The sequence below is a fragment of the Geotrypetes seraphini genome, chromosome 19 (genome assembly GCF_902459505.1).
Source record: "Geotrypetes seraphini chromosome 19, aGeoSer1.1, whole genome shotgun sequence".
Lineage (NCBI taxonomy): Eukaryota > Metazoa > Chordata > Amphibia > Gymnophiona > Dermophiidae > Geotrypetes > Geotrypetes seraphini.
In genome coordinates, this window is record NC_047102.1 from 21,976,011 (window position 1) to 21,988,707 (window position 12,697).

The following is a 12,697-nucleotide window of genomic DNA, read 5'->3' on the forward strand; positions in this document are numbered from 1 at the left end:
ATAGCACCCTATGAATGTGCTCAATTTAAAACGGCCCAAGTGCTCTAATAAAACTTACTACAGCGTAATTAGCGCAGCCAGATCATTCTTCATTACAATGTGTCATTGCTTTTTAACATTCTAAGAACAAATTGAGTATGTCACATTCCATTCCAGAATCTCCCAGAACCCTTTCCTCTGCTACATATGCTTTCTCCTGACTCCCATATGATTAGGAAATTCTGTTGTCATTTTGGAAGCAAAGATACTGAGTGCACTGCCAAAAGCAGACAGCTAAATGAAAAGTCATGTAAGTGAAAGGGAATGGGGACTTGTATACCACCTTTTTTGTCGCTTTGGCATGTAAGCGGTTGCTGGATAACTGATGATATCATGGTTTTATTTGCATATGTGCAATTGATGATAGCAAACGCAGGATGGCACAAACTATGCAAAAATTTGGTCCATTTTTTGGGAAGGAGGATTTGTGGTATGGTTTTACATGCAAAAGGCATGTTTTGGCATTGGGTCTCAAAGGGGTATCTGCTTACAGAGGAGCATGTTAGAATAACACGAAAAATGTAAGGGTGGACCAAACTGTATATGTTGAAAACAAAGGAGAGTTGCCAAAGATGTAAAAAGAAAAGCCACGGTTTATTGACAGAGAAACAAGAAAAAGACCTACAAGGGCCAATGAAGGGTCCAAAATAAGTAAATTGTTCAAAATGACACTGATATGCAATGCTGAACTGAAGGACTTGACATGGTGTATATATTGATATAATAAAGATCTTAGCCTGAAGTTAAGAAATTATGATAGTAATAAACTACTATTTATTATTTCTATAGTGCTGAAAGGCGTACGCAGTGCTGTACATTTTAGCATATATTAGACAGTCCCTGCTCAGAAGAGCTTACAATCTAATTTAGACAGGACATTTCAGGGTTGGGGAGGTTATTAGTGGGTCTAAGTATATGACAACAGTGAGGGGAAGTTAAGAGTTGAAAGCAGTTTCAAAAAAGTGGGCCTTTAACTTGGATTTGAACACTGCCAGGGATGGAGCACGGCGTATTGATTCAGGCAGCTTGTTCCAGGCATACGGTGCCACAAGAAAGAAGGTACGGAGTCTGGAGTTGGTAGTGGAAGAGAAGGGTACAGATAAGAGGGGGTTGCCCAATGAGCGGAGATCATGGGGGGAGCATAGGGGGAGATGAGTGAAGAGAGATATCGGGGGAGTGGGGTCTTCAGAGCGAATGCACTTGTAAGTCAGTAAGAGGAGTTTAAACTATATTCGGAAATGGATGGGGCGCCAATGAAGCGACTTGAGGAGCGGGGTAATGTGAGAACAACGGCTCTCACCGAATATGAGTTGCGCAGCAGCACTTTGAACGGATTGAAAAGGCCCGAGAGTGGGGGGGGGGCGTGGCTTGGAGCCGCACTAAGATGGTCGCGTGATAGCATGGCTCCCTCATTACAGAAAAATAAGCTACAGAACTTAAAATTTTTGATTGAAACTGAGCTTTTGGACTACAGGATGGCATCGTCAAAACATTTGAAGGGAGAGATGGCTAGTACAAGCGCTAGTACAAGCGTATATACCTTTATATATACCGTATTTTCACGTAGATAACGCGCACCCGTGTAAAACGCGCACACGGGTATAGCGCGCGGAAAACACAAATCTATGTACAGATATTTTTATATACCGCGCACACCCGTATACCGCGCATGCTGCCCGACTCTCCCGTCGCCGCCCGACTCTCCTTTCGCCCGCCCCGACTCTCCTCTGGCCACCCCGACTCTCCTTTCGCCCGCCCCAACTCTCCTCTCCCCCTTGAAGTCCTGTCCCCACCCTGAAAACCTGATCCCCCCCCCGACGTCTGATTCACCCCAACGCAGGACCGCTCGCACCCCCACCCCGAAGGACCGCTCGCACGCACTCCCGTCCTCTTGCCCCAGCCAACCGCGGCACCCCCGACACGATCGGGGCAAGAGGGAGCTCAAGCCCTCTTGCCCCAGCCAACCGCGGCACCCCCGACACGATCGGGGCAAGAGGGAGCTCGAAGGAAGGAAAGGTGACTAGTGGAGTCCCTCAGGGTTCGGTGCTGGGGCCAATCCTGTTCAATATGTATGTAAGTGACATTGCTGAAGGGTTAGAAGGAAAAGTGTGCCTTTTTGTAGATGATACCAAGATTTGTAACAGAGTAGACACCGAAGAGGGAGTGGAAAATATGAAAAAGGATCTGCAAAAGTTAGAGGAATGGTCTAATGCCTGGCAACTAAAATTCAATGCAAAGAAATGCAGAGTAATGCATTTGGGGATTAATAATAGGAAGGAACCGTATATGCTGGGAGGAGAGAAGCTGATATGCACGGACGGGGAGAGGGACCTTGGGGTGATAGTGTCCGAAGATCTAAAGGCGAAAAAACAGTGTGACAAGGCAGTGGCTGCTGCCAGAAGGATTCTGGGCTGTATAAAGAGAGGCGTAGTCAGTAGAAGGAAGAAGGTGTTGATGCCCCTGTACAGGTCATTGGTGAGGCCCCACTTGGAGTATTGTGTTCAGTTTTGGAGACCGTATCTGGCGAAAGACGTAAGAAGACTTGAGGCGGTCCAGAGGAGGGCGATGAAAATGATAGGAGGCTTGCGCCAGAAGACGTATGAGGAGAGACTGGAAGCCCTGAATATGTATACCCTAGAGGAAAGGAGAGACAGGGGAGATATGATTCAGACGTTCAAATACTTAAAGGGTATTAACGTAGAACAAAATCTTTTCCAGAGAAAGGAAAATGGTAAAACCAGAGGACATAATTTGAGGTTGAGGGGTGGTAGATTCAAGGGCAATGTTAGGAAATTCTACTTTACGGAGAGGGTGGTGGATGCCTGGAATGCGCTCCCGAGAGAGGTGGTGGAGAGTAAAACTGTTACTGAGTTCAAAGAAGCGTGGGATGAACACAGAAGATTTAGAATCAGAAAATAATATTAAAGATTGAACTAGGCCAGTTACTGGGCAGACTTGTATGGTCTGCGTCTATGTATGGCCGTTTGGAGGAGGATGGGCAGGGGAGGGCTTCAATGGCTGGGAGGGTGTAGATGGGCTGGAGTAAGTCTTAACAGAGATTTCGGCAGTTGGATCCCAAGCACAGTAACGGGTAAAGCTTTGGATTCTCGCCCAGAAATAGCTAAGAAGAAAAAAAAAAAAAATTTAAATTGAATCAGGTTGGGCAGACTGGATGGACCATTCGGGTCTTTATCTGCTGTCATCTACTATGTTACTATAAGCCCTCTTGCCCCCCCCCGACACAATCGCGGCAAAAGGGAGCCCAAGCCCTCTTGCCCCGCCGACTCCCCAACTCCCCGACAATATCGGGCCAGGAGGGAGCCCAAACCCACGACGGCTCCCTACCCCCACCCCGCACTACATTACGGGCAGGAGGGATCCCAGGCCCTCCTGCCTTCGACGCAAACCCCCCTCCCCCCAACGACCGCCCCCCCATTAACCTCCGACCGCCCCCCCAGCCGACCCGCGACCCCCATGACACTCCCACCCGCCTTCCCCGTACCTTTGTGTAGTTGGCCGGACAGACGGGAGCCAAACCCGACCATGTGCCCAAGGCCCCGCCCCCAGGAGGGACCTAAGGCTCCCGGGCCTATTCTGATTGGCTCATGCGCCTTAAGCCCCACTAGTAGGCGGAGCTTTGGGACGGATTGGCCAATCCGGCCTCATTGCGTCGTTGGCTGCCTGCCGGACCGGTGCGTTTGGCTCCCGTCTGTCCGGCCAACTACATAAAGGTACGGGGAAGGGGGGTGGGGGTGTCGTGGGGGTCGGCCAGGGGGGTCACGGGTCGGCTGGGGGGGCGGTCGGAGGTTCTTGGGGGAGGGCGGTGGTTGGGGGGAGGGGGGTATGCGTCGAGGGCAGGAGGACCTGGGATCCCTCCTGCCCGTTATGTAGTGCGGGGTGGGGGTAGGGGGTCGCTGTGGCCAGGAGGGTTTGGGTTCCCTCCTGGCCCGATATTGTCGGGGAGTTGGGGAGTCGACGGGGCAAGAGGGCTTGGGCTCCCTTTTGCCCTGATCGTGTCGGGGGAGGCAAGAGGGCTTGAGCTCCCTCTTGCCCCAATCGTGTCGGGGGTGCCGCGGTTGGCTGGGGCAAGAGGGCTTGAGCTCCCTCTTGCCCCGATCGTGTCGGGGGTGCCGCGGTTGGCTGGGGCAAGAGGACGGGAGTGCGTGCGAGCGGTCCTTCAGGGTGGGGATGCGGGTGGGAGCGCGTGCGAGCGGTCCTTCGGGGTGGGGGTGCGGGTGCGTGCGAGCGGTCCTTCGGGGTGGGGGTGCGAGCGGTCCTGCGGGGGGGTGAATCAGACGTCGGGGGGGAACTATGTAAAAAAAATTTTGTACAACGCGCTCACGCGTATACCGCGCAAGGTTATGCACGGTTTGTAAAAACACGTATAACGCGCGTGTTATATGCGTGACAATACAGTAAATAATTTTAAAAAGAAAGGTATGAAGCACTGGTGAATGAACATTCTAAACGGACCTTTTTACTGAATACAGAAGACAGCATTCTCTGCTATGGTGTGACTTGCTTCAGTTTATTTAAAAGTGATTGGATTATATATATCAGTCAGAAATGTAAATGAAACAGATCTGGTTGCAGAAAAAGTTAGTGCTGGTGAATCGGGAATTTGATGGACAGTCATATAAGTTTGTGGTATTATTTGCAGACATCAAGAACTGAGGCTTTTGAAGTGATTGGGACATGGCAGCAGCTTTGAAAGCTCATATTTAATATTAATGTATTATTTTATTACGCAATGTAAAATCTATGTGCAGAATATAAATATAATTTTAAGTTAAATTGTGCTCAATCATTAAATCAAGGTGAATTGGGCTTAGGAAAGTATGGATGTTGGTTTTATGTGGGTATGGAATGGTATTTTGTGTTAGGTAAATGATTTTTAAGGATGGGAGGTTTTTAATTAATCTATTTTTGGTTTAATTGGGTATTTGTAACAGTTCCTATTAATGTCTCATAGTATTGAATATAAGGGAAATAATGTTGATAACATGAAAATTTGAGATTTGGTTGGGAAAATAAATATTTTTAATGAAGTAATTTTCAAATGATAAAGTAATCAGTTTTAATTGGGGTGGATTGAATATAGTTAGCTTATGAATTCTGAAGATTTTGTTGTAAAAGTTATTGGCCTGTGGGAGTTACTTGTCACTTGCTACCATATGCGTGTTTCTAGGCTTTCACTTTTATTTAGGGGGGGATGGGAGGGGGTAGGGTGGGGAGAAGAGAAGAGAAGGGAAAGGGGATTTGGGTAGGGAGATCTATGTTTTTTCAGTGTTGGAATTTGGGGAAAGTGTAAATTATAATTGGTTGCATTATAATGTTTTTATTGAAAGATTAATGAAAGTATATTTTATATAGTAATGCAATGACGCTTAAAATATATTCATTAAATGTAAATGGTCTAAACCGTCCGATTAAGAGGAAAAAAAACGCTTTTATTTTTAAAAAATCAGAATGCGGATATATGTTTTATCCAAGAGTCTCATCTATCTGCTGAGGAATCTAAGAAGCTGGAGGTGAACTGGGTGAAACATTGCTTCTTTGCCCCTGTGGTAAAGAAAAAAGCTGGTGTTGCTATTTTGGTTAATAAAAAATGTAATGCAGTGTGTAATTTAGTTGCTTTTGATCCATTAGGAAGATGGGTGCATGTTAACATGAGTATGGGCAATACTACTTTGGTGCTCTTCAATGTATATGCCCCTAATTCGAAACAAATAGAGTTTTTAAAGTCTCTACAACAATTGATTTTGCCACTGGCTGCTTCTAAATTAGTAGTGGCGGGAGATTTTAATGCTGTAATGGATCCTTTAATGGATAAAAAACCTAGTAAAATTATAAAGTCATTAGGTTTGGATAATTTTGTACAGTCTTCCAATTTAAAAGATATATGACGTATTCTTCATTTTAATGATCGAGAATTTTCTTTTTGTTCCCATGTTCATAAATCATTTTCAAGAATTGATTATGTTTTTATTTCAGATCATTTAGTACATCAAGTAACACAAGCCTCCATTGATCCTATCATTTTGTCTGATCATGGGGGTGTGTGGGTTGAATTTAATGTTTTGGATCAAGATAAGAGTAGACCAATATGGAGATTTGATAATGCATTGCTTGCAGATCAAAAATTTTGTGATGAATTTCAACTAAAGATAGATGAATATTTTCAAATTAACAATACAGAGGAAATTTCTATGGAAACTTTATGGGATGCTTTTAAGGTAACTATAAAAGGGCAAATTATTTCGTATTCGGCTCATGTTAAAAAACAAATAAAAAAACAATTTTTTAGTTTAGAACAAGAAATAAAACTTTTAGAAGCAAAATTGATTGATAAATGGGAGCATTCCACTTTGCAAGCTCTTTTAAAAATTAAATGCAAGTACAATGAGATTTCTTCTAAGTTAATTAGAAATGATATTTTTTCGCAGTAAGCTCTGTATTATGGAAGCTCTAATAAGGCGGGAAGTTTATTGGCTAATTATCTTAAAATAAAGAAAAGGAAAACAAAAATTAGTATAATTAAAGATGAAAAAGGAGATACACATTCTCAAACTGGTCCTATTTTAAAACAATTTCTAAAGTTTTATAAAGCCCTTTATTCTTCTGAGCCTTATTTGGATAGGGAAAAAGATGGCTTTGAATTTTTGAATTTAATTGAGGGTCCAAAAGTTCCTGATCATATAAAAAGAAGTTTAGAAGAACCTATATCATTAAAAGAATTACAAACAGCATTTGAAGTCTCTTAGAGCTGGGACCGCTCCAGGTGGTGATGGTTATACTGTAGAGTTCTTTAAGTCTTTTCAAATTACTTTGTTGCCCCATTTATTAAATTTATATTTGACCCAACTGAATAAAGGTTGTACAGTGGTGCCTCACACAACGAACTTAATCCGTTCCAGGAGCAAGTTTGTTATGTGAAACGTTCGTTGTGTGAAACGCGTTTTCCCATAAGAATACATGTAAAACAAAATAATTCGTTCTGCAGCCCTGTTGTCCCATAAGAATACCTGTAAAACAAAATAATTCGTTCTGCAGCCCTACATTTCCCTCCCTCCACCTCACCTCACATGCAGAGCCTGCCAGCCTTCTCCCTCACCCAGCCGCACGATCTGCAGGAGGCTAAGAACTTCGGGAACTGGGTCAGTTCCCACTGCAGCTCCATGTGACTCTAGGCAAATCACCTGACCCTCCAGTTGTCCTAGGTCAGTGGTCGGCAAACCGCGGCTCGCGAGCCGCATGTGGCTCTTTAGCCACTTGAGTGCAGCTCTGCACTTGCCTAGGGCCCGAAACTGTCAGAAGGGTCCCAGGGCTGGCGTAAGAGGGGGGAGCATAGATCTAAGGGGCCCTGCGATCCAAACTTCTTTATTAAACACCTAAATTTTCCTTTTCAGAGGGACCCCGACATGGCAGCTGTTCTCATAAACTGCCGGTAGCTGCCCCGAAGCTTTCCCTTTGCGGCGATCTGCCCTATCAGAAACGGGAAGTTGCAGCAGAGGGAAAACTTCGGGGCAGCCGCAGGCAGTTTGTGAGAATGGCTGCCATGTCGGGGTCCCTCTGAAAAGGAAAATTTTGGCTGGAGAGGGCAGTGATCTCTTGCCTTCCCTACTGCTCCTCCCCCGTACTGTCCAGCTTTCCCTCCCCTGCTGGCCAGAACTCCTCATCTTTCCCCCAAGAAATTCAACAGTTTTCCTTCCTCCCTCTTCGGCTGTACCAGCAGGTTAGTTTGTCTGCACAATATTCACTGCTGCTGTGCATCAGCGGGTCTGGCTCCCGGCAAGATCTCAAAAAGCTGTGCATGCGCAGCTGCTGGAGTTGATCAATGTTCTCCTCTCCTGCAACTTCCGGTTTCCGGTTGCGTCAGAGGAGAAGATTGAACAACAGAGCATGCGCGCATGTGCTGCTCCCTGAAAGCGTGTGGCTGGCCGAAAAAGAAAGCCGGAAAACTCGGCATCCGAGGTAAGGTGAGGGTGCTGCTGTTCCCGGCTCACATTAGGAAGCGGCGAGAGTAGTTCCGCCCCCCCCCCCCGGGCCCCTCGGGCGACTTCGTTGTGTGAAACGAAGTTCGTTATAGGGAGCAAGACAAAAAGTTCGTTATGCGCAGCGTTCGCTGTGCGAGGCGTCCGTTATGCGAGGCACCACTGTATTACAGGTACTATGGCTATAACTATTGTTTTGCCGAAGCCATTTGGCAAAGTAATAAAGCCAAAGTAATAAAGATGCCACTTTGGTTTCAAATTACAGGCCTATTTCTTTAATTAATGTTGATGGAAAATTATTGGCTAAACTTTTAGCCTTACGTTTGAAAAAGGCTCTTCCTTACATAATTGGAATGCACCAAACGGGTTTTGTTGCTCAGAGACACTCTTCTAATAATACTAGATTGGCACTCCATATGCTATATTTAACAAAGGACCTAAAAGATCCGGCCTTTTCTGTATCTTTAGATGCGGAGAAGGCTTTTGATCGGGTAGAATGGGCCTTTATGTACCAGGCTATGGAGTGGTTTGGTATGGGCTCAGGATTTATACAAATGATTCAAGCGTTGTATAGCTCCCCTGTTGCTAGATTATATATTAATGATAATTTTTCAGAATCTTTTAAGTTGCAAAGGGGGGTTAGACAAGGTTGTCCTCTGTCTCCTTTACTTTTTGATATAGTATTTGAATCCTTGTTATTAGCTATTCAGCAGGTAAGGGAGATACAGGGTATTCCGTATTCTGGAAAAGAATATAAGGTATCTGCTTATGCAGATGATATTCTACTTCATTTGAGGAATCCTGAAACAACCATTCCATGTTTACTTGATTTGATTGAAAAGTTTGGGAAATTCTCAGGATATAAAATAAATCAGAAATAAGTCAGAAATTCTTCCTTTATATGTGCACTGTACAAAAGGTTTATTTGATTCTTTTCCTTTTATCTGGAAGGAGGAAGGAATAAAATATTTAGGTATTTGGATAAAAAACACATTTGAAGAGACAATGAGAGTGAATGAAAAAACTTTATTACAAAAAGTTACAGAATTGTGTGAACAATGGAATCTGTTGCATCTGTAAAGATGATGATATTGCCTGTGGTTTGTTACCAAATGGCAATTTTTTTTCAAGGGTCTTTTTATAAAAAGTTAAACAGTATTTTGTCTAAATTTATTTGGCTGGGTAAAAGAGTAAGAATTGCTTTAGTGATCTTACAAAGGCCAATTGCGGAGGGTGGGGTAAATTTTCCAAATTTTTATAGGTACCATCAATCCTATATCTTGTGCCTATATCTTTCCTCCTGACGTCAGAGGAAAGGCGGGACCGCGGCGGAGGAAACAGCCGAAGCAAGCAAAGATCGCTGGCATTGCGCGATCTTGCTGCAGGCTGTTTCCCCAGGGAAATGAAGCGGGGAGGCCGGGGGAATAAGCAGTGCTTCGTGGTGGTGGGGCCGAGCGGTCCTTCGAGGTAGTGGGGGGGGGGGGGGCAGCAGGCCTTCAGGGTAGGGCGGGCAGGCAGACCTTGTGGAGGGGGGAGACAGGCCTTCAGGGGGATAGGCCTTCATGGAGAACAGGCAGGCAAGCCTTCAAAGGGGGGGACAAGCCTTTGGGGGGGGGTGCATGCCTTCGGGGGGGGGGGGAACAGGCCTTCAAGGGGGACAGGCAGGCCTTGGGGGGGTGACAGGCCGTCGGGGGGGGTGCAGGCCTTAGGGGGGGACAGGCCTTCCAGGGAGGGCACAGGCCTTCAAGGGGGGGACAGGCAGGCAGGCCTTCAAGGGGGGGGACAGGCCTTCGGGGGGGGGACAGGCCTTCAAGGGGGACAGGCAGGCCTTCGGGGGGGGTGACAGGCCGTCGGGGGGGTGCAGGCCTTAGGGGGGGGACAGGGCTTCCAGGGAGGGCACAGGCCTTCAAGGGGGGGACAGGCCTTCAGAGGGGTGCAGGCCTTCGGGGGGGGGACAGGCCTTCAAGGGGGACAGGCAGGCCTTTGGGGGGGTGCAGGCCTTAGGGGGGGACAGGCCTTCCAGGAAGGGCACAGGCCTTCAAGGGGGGGACAGGCCTTCGAGGGGGGTGTAGGCCTTCGGGGGGGTGCAGGCCTTCAAGGGGGGGCAGGCCTTCGAGGGGGGTGTAGGCCTTCGAGGGGGTGTAGGCCTTCGGGGGGGGCAGGCCTTCAAGGGGGGATGTAGGCCTTCGGGGGGATGCAGACCTTCGGGGGGGCGCAGGCCTTCAGGGGGGGTGCAGGCCTTCAAGGGGGGGACAGGCCTTCAGGGGGGGCAGGACTTCAAGGGGAGCAGGCAGGCAGGCCTTCAAGGGGGGACAGGCCTTCAGGGGTGGGATGCAGACCTTTAAGGGGGGGGACAGGTGTAGAAGTACACGGAGGGAAGGGGGAGGGGTTCAAAGAGACGTGCATATGCCGGACTTTGGGTGGGAAGAAATAATGGGTCTGAAAATAGAGGAGAGAGAGAGAGGTGATGGACATGGGTTTTAGGGAGGGAAGGAACAGAAAGGGAGAGAAGTTGGACACAAGGGATGGTGTGGGGGGGATAGAGATACTGGTTAGGAGGGTAGTTGGGAAAAGAAAGGGAGAGATGGTGGACCCTGGAGTGGTGGGGAAGGAGGGAGAGCTGCTGGATGAAAGGGTAGTTAAGAAAAGGTGGATCTGTGGAGGGAGACAAAAAAAGGAAAGATGCCAGACATCTGGGGGAGGGAAGGGAAACGGAAGGGGAGGACAGAGATGGCAGATGGATGGTTAGCATGGAGAAAGAAGAAAGAAGGAGACCCTGGCAAGCAAGTTATCAGAAGACAACCAGAGCCTTGGACCAACAAGATTTGAAAAATAACCAGACAACAAAAAGGTAGAAAAACTAATTTTATTTTCTGTTTTGTGATTACAATATGTCAGATTTGAAATGTGTATCCTGCCAGAGCTGGTGTTAGACCGCAAATGTGAGCTAGGATTTAACAGAGAGAGGAAAAGTCCTTTTTGTTTCTTTATTTTATTTACACCACAGCGCCAGTGTGGTTAGAAGAAGCCAAAGGGGGTGTGTGAAAAAGCTATAAAATAAACCCACCAGGATGTTTGAAGAAAACACCCAATTGGGCAGGAAAATCGAATCGATAAACCAATTCAATAGGCTGAATCGAATCGAAATTTTTTTTCCTGAATCTGGCAGCAGTAGTTTGCGCTACTGTCTTAGACTTTAGGACCTGGGATTGGGGAGAGATGGCATCCTCAGTACTTTATAATGCAAGTGAAATGAGGATTTGGTCAGATTTTTGAAGGGTCTGCACTCTGCAGAAGAAAAATATTGTATAGGCCGGGGACATGAGACAGCAGGAAATGGGAACTTTTCTTCCTTCTATTTTTGTGAATGGAAAGGCTGAGGATGTCAGAGAGTTCAGTTAAAATATGTGCTTTATAAGAAAATATAATAATGTGTTTTATAAAGTTTATAGCATTGCTGGCCTACCCGGTGAGGTGTTCCTAGTGGTAGTGGTGGCAGCATGTCAATGTGTTGAGAGGAAGAGGTGATCTGGAAAATTCTGCTGAGCAAACTCCGGGCCCATTTCCACCCCCCAGTTAGTCCACTCCATTCAACTGGTTCACACACTGAGTGGGTCTTTGGGTGTTGTTCCTGGGTAGTTGTTTTGGGATCTCTTCCAGTGGTTTGTCAGTATCTCCTTCTGGTCCAAGGAAGGAAACTTTGTTAACCTTAGCACTGACCTACAGAATATGTTTGTAACAGCGCTGCTTGTGTGGCATTAGTCTATGTAGTGATCGAAAGAAAAAACCAGACCTTTGCACATTTTTGCACTATATGGTGGGTGTATGAGGAGATTCACATTTCCTGCACAGCTAAGTCCGTGTGAAGTTACCTTGTGCTGTATTTGACATCTAGCAAAGTCTCTGATTGGAAGGAAAGATCTCAGCTTAAAAATGAAGTGGCCAGAAGTTATGGTAAAAGCAGATAGCGTAGCTGGTTTTAAGAAAGGTTTGGACAAATTCCTGGAGGAAAAGTCCATAGTCTGTTATTAAGACATGGGGGAAACATCTGCTTGCCCTGGATCGGTAGCATGGAATGTTGCTACTCTTTGGGTTTTGACCAGGTACTAGTGACCTGGATTGGCTTCCATGAGAATGGGTTACTGGGCATGATGGACCATTGGTCTGACCCAGTTAGGCTATTCTTATGTTATGTTCTCATCTGTAGGGGCCTTTGTTTTCACTTCTTATTTTAATGTATTTTTTTTCTGAGAACTTATCAGTGTTTTTATAATGGGAACAAAAATGGAAGAGAATTAATGTGTGTTGAATGGGGGGGATAACTAATTTCTTCAGCTAAATAGTTCAATCCACCTCAACCAGACATAGGAGAACTCACGCACCATTCACACACCCTCCAACCAAAAACGTCAAAAGAAAAAAACAGTTCGACAACCTCCTAGCCATTCGAGCTTCAATAGCGAAAGCAGTGAAAGTGAAAGAGTTATAGGCAGACAAGGACTTCTCAAATATGCCCTCTGTCTTCAGGGAGGTGGCATTGATTTTAAATAATGGAAATAAAAATGAGCTCTCCAAAGTTTAGTAGAACCACAAAAAACAAAAGGAGGAGGTTCCCCATATGGATAGAAGAATAACACACAAAAAAATAGTGGTGGACCAAATGT

At 46.1% G+C, this 12,697-nt stretch overlaps 1 protein-coding gene across 3 annotated transcripts in view; it reads right to left on the reverse strand.

The window, feature by feature from the left end:
- Positions 1 to 12,697, reverse strand: part of OSBPL5 (oxysterol binding protein like 5) — a 431,224-nt gene that overhangs the window by 58,844 nt on the left and 359,683 nt on the right. The window lies entirely within an intron of this gene.